Source organism: Bombus vosnesenskii, unplaced genomic scaffold (genome assembly GCF_011952255.1).
Source record: "Bombus vosnesenskii isolate JDL3184/JDL3185 unplaced genomic scaffold, Bvos_JDL3184-5_v1.1 scf7180000013262, whole genome shotgun sequence".
NCBI classification, from domain to species: Eukaryota; Metazoa; Arthropoda; class Insecta; order Hymenoptera; family Apidae; genus Bombus; species Bombus vosnesenskii.
This window is the reverse complement of record NW_022882922.1, coordinates 5,134,225-5,148,977: the sequence shown is the minus strand read 5'-3', so window position 1 is coordinate 5,148,977 and position 14,753 is coordinate 5,134,225. Positions and strand designations below refer to the sequence as shown.

The 14,753-nt window shown below is 41.8% G+C and overlaps 1 protein-coding gene across 3 annotated transcripts in view; it reads left to right on the top strand.

The window, feature by feature from the left end:
* LOC117243402 overlaps positions 1 to 14,753 on the top strand; it is a 32,718-nt gene that overhangs the window by 7,608 nt on the left and 10,357 nt on the right. Inside the window, exons 1-2 of one of the 3 annotated variants that reach the window (XM_033510879.1) lie at positions 6,964 to 6,968; positions 8,836 to 8,840. The exons of the other annotated variants lie outside the window; for them this stretch is intronic. The gene's annotated coding sequence lies outside the window, so the exon portion shown is untranslated. Of the gene's footprint in view, positions 1 to 6,963; positions 6,969 to 8,835; positions 8,841 to 14,753 lie in introns of those variants that run through there. 3 annotated transcript variants of the gene reach the window in all.

Sequence of the window (14,753 nt, the reverse complement as noted above, 5' to 3'; positions counted from 1 at the left end):
GGTCGTGTTTCCTCGTCGCCTAGACTATTACGTTTCTCCGCGGAAATTGCCTAGCGTTTTAATAGATGTTGCGGAGACCAAAACGTTATTTCTCTCATATATCAAACGTTTATTTTACTCATATAGAAAGAGAGCCAACCGAATACTGGAATCGCTATCAATCGTCGTCCGAGTATCGATTTCCACGGAAACCAGTTACATCGCGGTAATTCGAGCTCGCGGCTCGTATCCGTATGATACCATTGGATTGGGTTGGATGGCGAGGTGTCTCTTTTCTTCCTGCGTCGTTGAAAATATTTCTTCCCTTCGTTGATCGTTGCTGCCTCGACCGTCGATTAGCGACCGTTGCTGCTCTATTTGTTCCTCCGTTGCAGTTAAAAGGACGCGGTATTAGCCGTTAATGGCACTTGTTGTTAGCTTCGAAGCTCTGTACGAAGAAGCTTATGGAGAGACTACCGTATCGATAAACGTCGATATTTATCAACTACGATATATGTATAAGATTGCCAAGTTAGTCACGAAATATCGATAATATCGCTAGATAATGTATCTTTCAAATTCACGCGAACAACGGTATGGGTGAGTTGACGGAAGAAGCGGTGAATAATTTTTCATACGGCGAAGATGACTCGTACAGAGCAGAATAGCTTACGTTGAGAGAATTTGAATATGAACGGAAAGCATTGAATGCACACTCTGAAATCTCATAGCTGAATAGTTGTTGGATATAATGGATGCATTGAAGGAACGCGCAACTCGTCGGAAAGAGAGAAACGCGGTATCGGATATTGATAAACATTTAGCTTCTTTTTTACGCGTTTTCCGTTCACCGTGGTTAACAGATCGATCTTTAACGCGGTTCATGCATTATTTATGACACTGTGCGTGTATGCGCGCGTGTATTATGTTTTCAGGCGATATTGCTGCGAGTACGCGATAATAACGGGCTCCTATGTATACGACGAGAGATCTATCGATGAATTCTTATCGGCACGCCCCAAAAAAAAAGAATTATGTACGTACCCCGTGGCGAGATAAAATAAAATAGGAATGGAGAAGAGATAGCGATATCGAGGTCAATTTCGACCTCCCACAGATAAAATCGAAGACTTCGCTAGCTCTACGAATATCACGATTCACCGAGGAATTAGCCGTTTCTTCCGTCTTTTGCTCTACCTCCGAGTGGGCAACGTCGTCGTTGCTCCGTTGGAAATCAATGGATTCGCGGTTTCGTCACGAGTCGTTCACCTTGAGGCAGCTGCGTCCTCCAGTAAATTGAATCCAGGGAAATTGAATCAAGAGTAATTTGTACCCTATGAGCGCACGCTTTCCTCAGTCTTGGATTTACGTGCTGCCTGGTACCCGGTATAACTCGATCAATTCCAAGTGCTCGAAAAGGCTCATTTTCGGTTCTCCGCTCCGGCACAATTCCACCGAGTTTCCATCGAGAACGATCGCATTAACGTTACCATCTAGTCCGAGATTAAAGCGTTTTAGTCCAACGAATCGATAGATTATTCTCTCTGTTCTAGAATACCTATCGTTTGGAATCGAGGCGCTCGATGGAGGAGCGATACAAATTTTTTCCGATAAAGCGATAGGAGCGGGCAACGACGCGTAACATTCGTATTTAATTAGCGATGCGTTTTAATTTAATAGCTTAGAAGCGTGCAGATTGCTCTGCTGAAATGTAACTCTATTCAGATTCTTCGAACGAACGAATTATTATATATCACCAGACTGTAGATATTTGGAAATATTTGGAAATTCAAAACGTACGGTATGTTCGACACTTGGAGTGGCCGTCCGTTTATGATCGTCTGCCAATCTTTTGGCAAAATCCGAATTTCTTACCTGCCAAGAAGCTAAGAAACACCCAAGTGTTGGGTCAGGTTTAAAGTAAAATCTGGTATCAATTAGCAATACCAGAGGATACACAGCCACAAGAATACGCAAGTATAATGTTCGAGATAATAGATTTTCATCCCATAAAATCCACGGTAAGAAGGAAAAACTGGAAAAGGGAAGTTAGTCTATAAAGACCGGGCGAAGCTTCTTGAGGTCAGTATTAACAGAGTCTTGCAACAGTCTTCGTCAGAGCGCCACAGTCTTCGTGTTATACCGCACCGTATTCTGTATTTAACTTGCAAATACATAACCCAAATATACTACTACTCAGCATCTTTAATTTACATCCACCTTGAGCGTTAATATCGTTCAAGGTTCGCGATATCAATCGATCGGTTGCAAACTGACTGATCGCCGCTTAGTTGAGAATTCGCAAACACGATATGCAAAGATATACGAAATATTGAAAGCAAAGCAGTGATTGGAATATTTAGCATATGATATTGGGTTGTTCGAAAAGTGTCTTTCTTTGCAGACACGTCTTTTACGACAACGCATCTCTGTATAAACATGAAATCTAATCTGTCGAACGTTGTGATCTTCATCTCGACGAAACAAAATGGATCGTACGTGATTGGATAAAATAATATAAAACGAAAATTGTCGTGCATCCATTATCTCCTTATAAAACTGTTGAAGTTATTCGATGTGTAAACAGAGAAAACTGGTGGATAAATTGTGAGGTAGAAAATACATTTAAATAGAAGTGTAATTATAAGTAAGAATACAATTTGAGCTGGTCCAGATCCGCACGCTAGCTGTGTTACCCAATAACTGAAAACCCCGAAGCCAACGTCGCCTGTCTTTTGTTTATGGTCTGTCTTCTTCCTCCAAAAGTGTACGCATAACAAAACGCCACTGGAGCCAGTTTTCTTCGCCACGTAACATCTCGATCTTCGCACTTGCTGATTCCATTTTAGCACTATCCCTTACTTTACTAAGCACAACACTTTAACAATTTATTCACTTCACGTTACTGCCTTGCAATTTACAGCCCTGGGCCCATAACCTGTTGAGGTTATTCGATGTGTAAACAGAGAAAACTCGTGGATAAATTGTAAGGTAGAAAATACATTTAAATAGAAGTGTAACTATAAGTAAGAATACAATTTGAGCTGGTCCAGATCCGCACGCTAGCTGTGTTACCCAATAACTGAAAACTCCGTAGCCAACGTCGCCTGTCTACCGTTTATGGTCTGTCTTCGTCGCAGTCTTTTGTCTACACGCTGTCGATGGCTTCGGTGTTCGAGAAAACTAAAAAGACCAGATGTACAGTTTTCTTAGAAGTGGTGACCACTTCAACAAAAACGAAAGAAACTTTTCGGACGACCTAATACATAGGATGAAACTGTGGACAAGTTTCGTTTCGTACAAATTTTCCTGCGAGATGCTGAATTTTGCCGTACAGTTCCGCGTGGTCTAGGCGCCAGGAGACTTCTCACGCGTCTCTCAGAAGTTTAAGTCACCGTACGATTCAAGGATTCGGCCGAACGTCATGTTTAGGCGGAATGTACACGCGTTCGTTCGAGGACGGCCAGTCACAATGAATAGAAAGTCCCGTCCTATATTTGGCCCCGTCTGCTGCCAAGACGCATTAACGGCACATGTATACGGGGTGAATCAACTAGTGGCGGCCCACTGTTCGATTTTCTATCAAGTCGGTCGTGTTCGTCCATCAAGAATCGAATTTCCTTGATATTTTTAGCGGCGCGCGTAGAATTTCTCGCGGGCGAATAACCAACGACCGCGGTCATCGTCTACGCGTTTGCATCTTTTACGAAGGTTACGTTGCATTTAATTTTCGATGCTCGTTGTGTGTGTAAGACGTTAATTAAATTCATCGGGATGACTCGCGCGTACTTTATACGTCACCGAGGATCCGTGGTTACGCACATGCTAATGAGGTTGCATCGTTTGAATCACTCGCAAGCTATTCTGATCAATTTCGTAGATCGAAAACTGCGGAAAAACGACGAGGCGATGCTTGCGATAAACGTCTTTCTACGACGAACGAACTCGCAAAGCAAACTCGTTTATTTTTCGAAAAATACGTTGTACGTCACGTTACGGCCGAGTAACGAAATTAAGAAATTTGTTAGAAACGAAATCGATGGCTTTCGATGTTAACAGGTTTCGAGAATTGATCGCTGATGAGCGGATGTTTATGCATTAATGGGAAATTTAAGTACAAAGAATGCAGACGATATGCAAAGTTTTGGTTGTGTAAAATATCCAGAGAAAGGTGAAAATATAGTAAAACTGTGTTATCTTTCATCCCCTCGCCAATCTTTTAGTTGTATTCGTAAAGATACGAATTTGTACAAACATCACGAGTCTAGCAAATTTTTCAATAGTCTAGCAAATTTTTCAATACCTCTATTCGATTGGCTAAAATTAACGCCGGTTGATACTTTGTTTCGCGTCATTGCCGAGGGACAAATCTAATTGTAGACAGAAGGCACGTGCCTTCCTGCGTGTCCGGATAAGCTTCTCACGCAGGATTTTACTGAATCAGATTATCAAAAGACGCGGCTTCGTATCGATCATTTGCATGCCCGTCCTTGTTCGGTTTACCGCTGGCCAATTTAATTATATCGGCTCGCAGGGATCGGCCTTCCCATCCACTTTTTCGAATATTAAAATTCAGCCCGCTATACGTATCGACACCGACCGTCTTTTCTTTTCGTTTCTCGCGTTTATTCGTGTCGCTTTTCAAGCCCTTTCGAGAGCCGACGAATAAACACAACACGTCGCTTATTATTCAGCTTTATCGTTCGATCGTGACTGTTGCAATTATTTACTTACCGGAGACCCGAAGCCTACGTGGTTCGTAATGCAATTCGCTTGATCCGGGATTATAATAACACAGGGATAAAGACAGCAAATAAAAGGGTTAATGTCGAAGGGAACGGAATCAGGTTAAACGTCGACGGAAATAACGAAGCTCCATAATCGTGTCTTCCGACGTGAAAAAATTAGTAGACCGTTTAAAGGTACAATTGCTGCAATTATCGACGATATTGGGAAAGGGAACCGGGTTCTTTCACCTTTCTTCCTATCTCTGACGTATCGCCGAGGTGTCGGTGATACGTTGACTGTCTGACAACCGGCACTGGCGCGCAATTTCCGCCGCACCGAAGAACCGACGTTCGTAAACGAGCAAATAAACATTCACTCGGTCGATCGATTTCTTCTATACCTGTAGGTGAACTTTGACAATGATAAAGAACATTGGGCAGAAACGTGAAACCACGCGAAAAATTAGTATTCATCGTAGCATCGACGTGTTACGGAGCGATCCGAAACGTTGAGTAATCGCATTCCTGACGATTGGACGGCGCGTTATTATTGGAATTCCGTGTTACGGGTGTCGACGATGTGCCCGATCGACCGAACCAAACGATCTATTGTGCATGGAGCAACGAATCGGTTACGACTCGATTCACCTCGACTCGATTCACCTCGACTCGACGTTACGACGACGAACGATCGTTAAATCGGTTCGCCGCGTCAGGGTCGCTGGCAATCGTCGCGTGCCCTAACATCCGTCTGCGCGCATGGAAACGCGTGGAACGCTTTAACAAATCACGATACCTGCTGCGATAACGATTCCATATTGCCTAGTAAACGATCGTTGAAAATTGACCACAGGTATTTATGGAATACCAAAATCAGTATTCCGTTTGTCGGCGGCCAATGCGACGCTTCCGCGACACGACCAATCGTTTCTTCGAATTGCTTTTATCAAAACTGACGTGTTTAGTTTCCGCGAGATTGTTGCTATTTTTCTCGCTAATAGAATATTCATAAAGGCAACGTGCAATGTATCACGAACTTGATAAAACACTGACGTTTTTTCGTTTCACTAGGGAAAAGCATACGCAATACATATGTACATATTAACGACCAATTTTGTATATCTCATGCGGAAGATTACGTTCTTCCAATTTGGTTTTCCTTCCTTTCCATATAACTCGGTTAACGTTAAACCTGCCAGCGGCGGTCAAATCGACCGCCCTCCAACTTCTACACAAATTTAACCATATTTAAACTTTATCATATCGCATCGTAATTTCCGACCTTTTCTAAAACATGCGTGCAATATATTTGTCAGAGAGAAAAGGACATGGAAGCCTCCCCTTTGGAATTTCGGGCTAATCCCCTAACATCGTAATCTAGATTCTATCATAGGCGTAATTAAACAATTGTCGTCTTTCGATCCGATTGTATTTGTTCGAGATTCGTGATAACGAGCTTAGGCTCGAGGCGACAGCCAGTCGCCGAACGTAGCCGCGGTCACGGGATGAACGCTTTGTCTAACAAAGATACGGAGTAATTCTATAGCTCTCCTTAAAAGAAATATTTGCAGCGGCACGCGACAGTAAACGTTCCAACGGTTCCAACACGCAGATCCTATTCTTCGGGTGCGATGGTTACCAGACGCCGACGCGTCTCCACAGTACGTGATCAGCTAGCCCGAGGGACGTTATAAACACTAAGATCTAATTACCTAAAGTCCTTCAAACGGACAAACAGTCTTTGTCCCAACTACGGGAACATAGGAGAGACCTATTTTTGAACGAACGGCGTCTCCCACTAGCAACTTTCCCTCGAGGGCGGCTAGCATCTTTTTCTAACCACCGATATGGAGATTGACCAATTAGCAGCAACGTCAATTTCCCTCGCCTTCCGGACGAAGGCTATCCTCGACGAATCCGATGATCTCGTATCCTTAGACACACCCCATCATAGTTTTCCTCCGCAGCATCATCGCGACGGAAAGTCATTCTCTCTCGTGAGGTCGTATTAGCGAGTTACTTTGTGTCTGTACGCTCGGTGGATATTCCACGTTTTAACAAAGAGTCCGACTTAGATATTGCGAGCATGTTCATCTATCATCCCGTTGACCGCGGATTCGTTATTGAACCTAGGATCATTGTCGTTAGTTTCTCGAGTGTCTAATTACCACGGTTACTTGTCCAATTCTATAATAACCGTATTTGCACTAGTCAATGTCTTCTCTATTGCATAACGACAACGTGTAGTCCGAACGAAGATTCGTTTCACGCCCCTAACTCTAATTCTAATGTAAACCCGACATATTTTTCGGTATTTACTTTTAGTTTGCTCTTTTATTTTCTGAGAAAAATTGGTACTCTGTCTTGTTTACCGTGAGCGGTCAGTTTGACCGCCCGACAAAATATTTTGGTTATTCTTAAAGTAAATGCAATCGGTACAAAGAAAAGGCTGTCTCAAAGTCAAATGACAAACAAAATCGGTAATAACAAATAATAACAGCTGTTACACTCGTAATCTTGTCATAAAACTATCCATCCCTCGATCAAGATAGCCACCAGTTGTCAAGACGTATCAACTCGGACGAACCGCCATAAAATTTAACATTTTCTACGGTCCATTGTTACAAACATTTTAAAAATCGAGAAGTTTCTTAGGATTATTGCTCATTGCGATAAAACCCGGGGAAAGCTTTCTCAACTCCACCCTCGAGTAACCGGTGGTGGAAAACGGCCAATACTCGTCAACATTTTCGTATAAATATCGCCGTCACAGATCATATTCTTACTTGCTATTGTCCTTTCAACTAGAATGCATCTCAGTTTGTTAGTCAGTTAGTCGAGATCTAAACTTGTTATCTCTAAAACTCAGACGGAAGGCATCTCGGAGCGTTTTGCGCAAAGTTGTTATAAAAGGAAAAGTAAAGCATATCAAATTTAACAATAATTTTGTATTCCGTACGTGGTATTATTCTTTGATAAATATTTACCCTAGAAATGTCAAGACTTCAAAAAAAAAAATTATAAAAAAGAAAATAACGGACATAGAGGAAGACCGTTCAGTGTGCGATGAGCAAGAAACTTGAGCAATTGAAAACAGCATGGAAACACACGAGGAGTTATTTACAACCGAATCAGAGTTGAATATTGTAAATAAGCGTTTACGCAAGGGCAAAAAGGAAAGAAATTATCGTTGACGGCAAAGGGCGAGACTGATGTACAGAAACAACGTATCGAAACTGGGTCCGATGGGACAGTTTGGAGAGAAATAGATGCAAGTCCCAAATCTGGCAAGGCATCGGTTCATAATATTTTTACGGATATGTTTAACGGCATAAAGGACAAGTAAAGACAGCATTTTGTCTTATCATTGATCACCGTATAAGGGATTATACGATAAAATATACGGAAGAAGAAGCATTTAGAGTATTGGAAACTAAGAGGGAGCTAGATGCAACAAAACTAGATGCATTTATTGCTCTGCTATGTCCGCGGTGCATATCAGGCAAAAAATTTGTGGAATAAACTTTGGAGACCTGCTGTTTTTTCCAAAAACGATAAGCAGGAATGACTTTGTTGAAATTATGAGGTTTATACTGCTTTGTAAGAAGAGCGAAAGAAGCCAACGTTTACGAGCCAATAAATTTCCGAATGGTATCTACAGTATGGGGCCAATTTACAGAGAATTCACAAAACTGTCATAAACCTGGTGCATACATTACTTTTATATATAGAATCGCGGGAAAAACCATGCAATAGAACTATCAACAGGTTCAGATTTATTACTACAAAAAAACCTGTCAAGTAGAAAATTGTAAACGTTACAAAATTACTAAAATTTGTTTAAGGTGCGGCAAATACTTGTGCGACGAATGTACATTTGACAATAAGATAATTTGTAAAAAAATGCCGCGAAGTTGAATAAGATATACCTCTATATAAATAAAAGTGTAATTCTATTCGAGTGTATAATTGAAATTAAACGAAAGTAAATTTGAACGATATTTTATTTCATTATTTTATATACATTTAATTATGAATTAACCATTATCTATGTTAAATCGTAAAAACTATTATTTCTTTAATCACCGGTCATTTTGACCGCACACGGTAGGAACAGGTATACGCTAAGTGTCGGTAGGTTTAACTGTGTGTAGTGTTAAACTGTGACAATACGAAGTACACGATAACTGGCAAGGTATGAAAACGCAAAGGGTTGGAAGATATAAGTTAAACGTTCAGGGTAAAGCTTCCGAATAAAATTCAATTTACCTGCTGCATCTTATGCGTGCGTTTAAGTACACGCACAGTATCTGAATCTGTTAAGCGCAGGTCAATCCCACCGAATTATGGCACACGACACCCACACAGCGAATAATACGTGGGTCAATAGCTCGTTGTTCTCGACAGGAAGGTTTAGCCATCGCGGAAATATATTCCAGATATCTACCGAGTGACCTGTCGTCACAAAGAATCTGCCTAACGGGCAAATCGAATTAAATCCTTTCGCTTTGCATCTCCATTTTTTGCTTCTTCTTCCATCCATTCGATTATCTTCTGGTCCGAGTATCGTAGAGTATCGTGATTTCCAGATAAAAGGGTAGATCGCTCGCTGTATTTGCGTTTTTATCGTCAATACCGATGCTTTCTTCGTCCTCGGGTTTTCAGGTTGTTGTATCGAATCGTAATTAGGAATATGCAATTACGAAGGCCGTGTCCGCGTGGAAATTTCCAAAAAGAAATAGAAGAAGAAGAAAAAAAATGCGGCTGCAATTCGACGAAACACTCGATCGTCGTTATATAACTAATTAACGACGAGCAAACACGTATAAAATTACACTGACTAATTGCACGCGTTATCTTGGGATTGCGAGCAAAGACGAATTGCGATAATATCACGAAATTAGCGTTGTTCTTACGAGATATATATTTATTGCTCGCGACATTTCAGCGTTAAAATAATTACATACCGGTACGCAATAGGAATTGGTAAGACTCGTAATGAATATCTTAATTATCGGAAAAGATCATCGGAGATTCGATCTCTTTTCTTATCTTGTTTTTACTGGCAGTTTTTGCGATTCCGTATCATCCTTCCTCCCTAGCGGATGCAAGATAAACGCGTCGCTGTCACATTTACGCTCGCGTGCTTCTTCCATCGTGTTTCTATATTACGTTAATCGTTCGTGGGCAATAGCCGTCTTCCGGCAATAGCCCAACAGGTTTCTGTCATTTCTCACTGGGATTATTTTTTTCATGCGCGGCTTCTAGGCTGAAGTTGCTGCGGGAATTTGGGTCACGAAGCAAGGCCAAACGCCGTGGTGGTTTTGCGATTTACGGCAACATCGTGAACGTAATTCGATTTACGTTTATACCTGTATCCTCTGCTCTTTGACTTTATGAAACTTTCATGACGAAAGATTATCTACCGTCGCAATCTTGAGATATAGTTTCCGTTCTTTTCAACTTCTTTACGGACGATTTTACTTCCGTTCGCGGTTGGTACGTCCTCGAGACTTGGCAAGGCCACCACGATCCACATCATCGACCTTCCATGTTCTCGCCTCTCGAATTCGTCATCTTACCTTCATGCTGAAGAATCAGCATCCTTCTAAATCATTTCTAAAGACGTAAATTTCTTACTTCGTTCCACTCTAGTCGTTCGAATCATCGTCACGTAGGACACGGTTTCGTTCTCATGAATCTTGTACAAAAACAATTTCCACTTAATCGATGGTTTTTAGCGTTCAGATAAAAGAAGATACGATCCAAGGCTGTTCCAGCGAAAGTGCTCAAGACTCGCTTATCGCGACCAGCGGTCGATTTTATTAATCGAGGAAACGCTAGTATCTTTGATGTTTCTTCTAAATAGAATTCGGTAATGCATCGATCAACTCGAGAGAGAAAGAGAGAGAGAGAGAGAGAGAGAGAATCGATGAAATAGCGGGTGCACATCGCGTCGAAGGTGAACTAATTGCGTCGCAGTTAATTACGCCTCTGGTTGATTACGTGCAAGTTTGTCGTGCACCAGCGAGCTTGGTCCGTCCTGAGACCGCTCAAAGCGACGCCTTTCATCGATGTTATATTATTAACTTTGTTAATCGTTTCCCATAGCCACGGTGAAAAGAATCGTCGTCCTTTATTGCTGCTTTCTTCCTTTCTCTCCCTCTACATCCTCTCTCGGCATCTTTGTTTCCCTCGCTATCGATAAGGGCGTAGCGCAATGCGCGTTCCAACGACCGATTTATTTTAAAGCGGACAATTGATCTTTCGGCTAGTTCTGCATCCGCGAGGGGTGAAAGGAAGCGAGCTGGAGCCTCGGTGAATCGAGGAGAACGCTGCGAAAGTGGTCCTCGTGGAACGAGCTCGTTTCTCCGCGAAACAATCGAGCGTTTTCTCCAAGTTCGTTTATCGGTCGCTCGTTGAAAAAATTATCGCCGAGAAAAGTGCATTATACATCGAACGAAAGTAATTGGAATCGCTTGGAACACGTTGATCGACGTTTCGAAAGTTGCACGCTAAATAAAGGTCTTACTCCGGTTTCTGGCATTTGAACGATATTATTATTAGAAACTGATTCAACGTGATATAGCGTGGTAGATTCGTTTTGTAGGACTTGGGAATATTTACCCAATATTTTTGAAACGGTCGAGCGTTTCACGGACGCCATTTATCGATCGATTAAAAAAAAAAAATAGGACGTTTCTTTCGTTATCACCTGTGTTATCGCATAGCATCGTTTCCTATCTTTTCTCTTTCCTTACGCATCGTTTGTCATTTCATGGAAAAACTTACGTTTATCTGGCGTCCGTGGATCAAGGGTTTAATCGATCATTTCCCCGACGAATATTCGACCTTGGCTACGAAGCAACAGTTCTACGTAGCTATACTACGACGCTTACTGGAACGCGTGGATACTGTCGGAAAAGCTCTTTCTTCTTGCCAGTACGATTCGATCGCTCGACCTTGCTGTAAAATAGCAGAGAAACGCGCGAATTTAGACACGATTACTTTCCATCGGAATCGATAATCGAATTAATCGATTTTCCGTCGCTTTGATTACGCTACCTCCTAATCTTCTAAAATAGCAGATTACGTTTTCGTCGGATATTTCGAAGATTCGTAATCGTAGATAGGTCGATATTCGATGACTTTTCTCTTTGCCCCTGCTGTCTGTTCCTTAACTTAGGAAATTCTTTTCAAATTGTTTTGCTGATTTTCTTTCTTAACGTACCGAAGCTGTAGGATTTTGATTCCCCTTTATTCGATGATTATTCAAAAGACATTGTACTGGAACGTCTATCGTAGAACCGTAATGGAACCGGACGCGAAGAATAATTACCAATCGATTGCCAATACCTCAGCCGCGTTTTCTCGTGATCCCGCATGCGGAGCTGTTCGAAAGGAAATGAAAGACCGAACTGGGACAAATGTCCCGCCGCTAACTTTTGCAAAACGAGCCAGATCGGGAACGGAGTATTTCGGGAGAAAAATTAAGGTACTTCTACTTGTTCGAAAATCAATTGCCCACTTCCCGATACTCGTTAAACCGTGTAACCCTAGGAATCTCCAACGATTGTTAACCGAATTTTGGCAATTCGTTCGTAACTCGAATCGATCGATGGGCTATTTCGTTACGTCGACGAAGGGCGAGTCTAACTTTCGATCACGTTCGATTTATTCGACTTTTAATCGCAAACCTCTCGCCTCTGAGAGAAGCCTGGACTTTTATTTCGTTACATGCGTGCAGCAGAGAATCCTAGAAGTTTCAGCAAATCTAAAATACATTGGCGCGATGGTACTAATGGCAAAGGCAGACGCATGTCTGGTGTTAGAGTTTAGTTCAATTTGACGATGTTTATACGACCTCGTGGAAACGGAGCGTTTTTACGCAATGCATCCTCGTCTCCTCTTCCTTCTTCTCCTCTTCGTCCGTCTCGTTTCCTCTTAACCCCAATCGCCTCTCCTTATACTCTAACATCGATGAATCGAGAAAACATTCGTTTGATCTCGACGAATAGCAGGGAAACTTTCCGAAGGGCACTTGGATCAATTATAAGTTTTACAAGTGCGTTGCTTCGGAGCAACGATACAAGTTACTCCGTCTGATTCGAACTTTCGGATTATCCATTTTATAACTGGAATTATCCAGTTCGCTCCTCCCGTTTAATTTTCATATTTCTGGCTCGGCTAGTTTAACGATTAGTCGCCGAAGGTGTTCTTCGAATCGAATGGAATGTCGTGACGTCCCATTTAGCTTCGAGTTAAGGTAACCTAACCCCCGTGCCCCTTTTTTATTTTAACCCTCTATCAACCTATACGCTTCCCTGAAACTGTTTGCGCGTTATTCCAGCAGATTTCGTAACATCTGCGATACGTTCGCGAGAAAATAGTCGATAAAAAGCCGTATTAAAGCATAGTAGGAAATACGCGCGATGTAATATCGACGCAAGTATATTACGCATCCGCGTCTAGGTTGCGCGTCGTTCCTAAATTTATCGAGAAGCCCGATAGCCACAAAGTGGGCCACGCTCTCGGTAGTAGCCGATGACCACGTAGTTACTATATCATTAGGAACGGTCTCGCGACCTTACGTGTAAATATATTTAAGCAGTCATGTGTCGGAACACACGGTACACAGAAAACGTGACGTAAAGTTACGTGCGTCAACACTCTGTCCGACACTAAATATAGGTGATTCCAGTCGACGCCAACATCGTGTTCGTTTTCTTGACGGAACTGCTAAAATCGACGTTCTTTACGGCGCTCCACCTTGTCCCTACCAGTTCTTCGTCGTCGTGATTCAACATCGAACGCTGCACATCGTGTCCGTGATTCGCGTTTCATATGTATCGCGCGCATAATTCGAATTCCACGTTCTGGCGGCATCGAAACGCGACGACCTCTCCTATTTGTGGAATAAACGTTTCGAGTTTTTCAAAGGCGATGGAATTTTTTGTTTCGCGTTAATTAATTTCTGCCTGTTTGACGTTTCGTTTCATTTCGTTTAACGTTTTAACCTTACGCTATTAATTCGTCGACGTTTCGACACTGCAACGAGAAGTGTACGAGAACTTTAGTAACCGCTCGATTAAATACAGCGTGTTAGAGGATAAAGATAAAGGTATCTCGTCTTTCTCGTCTTTTTTTTTTTATATTGAACGTGCAACGAACGGTAGTGAGATTTTCCACGACGAAGCCTCGTTACCTAATGTACGCTCGGCGCACGATGCGCGTTCGCTTCCAACTACGTGACTGTGTACACGTCGTATATTCCTTGTACACTTGTGACACAGTTCCTCGCGAGCCAACGTGGTTCCGTTTGTCGTGTTATTTCTTTTATCAACTAATTACAAGGCAGGATCGTTGGATCCGTGCTAGCGAACGTTTTTAACGAGCTAACTTCCCCTTTGATCACTCGCCCGATTCTATCCAGCCTGATACAAAGACGATCTTTATCGTCAGAATCTGCAATCCGTAAACAGACTCGATCGTCTATCGTTGCTTTAATTTATCCATTCTACTTCGAAATACGTATATACGTATACAATGGTTCAGGGAGATATTCGAACGCTAATAGGAATCTTTTATGAATATATTACGCCTGTTATACGAAACACTGTATATATAATATATACAGGGTGGTTGGTAACTGGTGGTACAATTGGATAAAATAATATAAAACGAAAAATATCGTGCATCCATTATTTCCTTATAAAACGAAAGAAACATTTCGGACGACCTAATACATAGAGATCTTTAGAGATTACCATAAAAATCTGTTTTATACAGGGTGGTTAGTAACTGGTGGTACAAGCGGAAAGGGGATGATTCTACGCGAAAAAAGAAGTCGAAAATATAGAATAAAAATTTTTCGTTCGAGGCTTTGTTTTCGAGAAAATCGACTTTGAATTTTCGCTCGGTACGCGTGCACTTTATCGCCGTCGTCCGAAATGTTTCTTTCGTTTTATAAGGAAACAATGTTTTTCGTTTTATATAATGTTATGCAATTACATATAATCCATTGTTACGCCCGATGACTCCCTACAC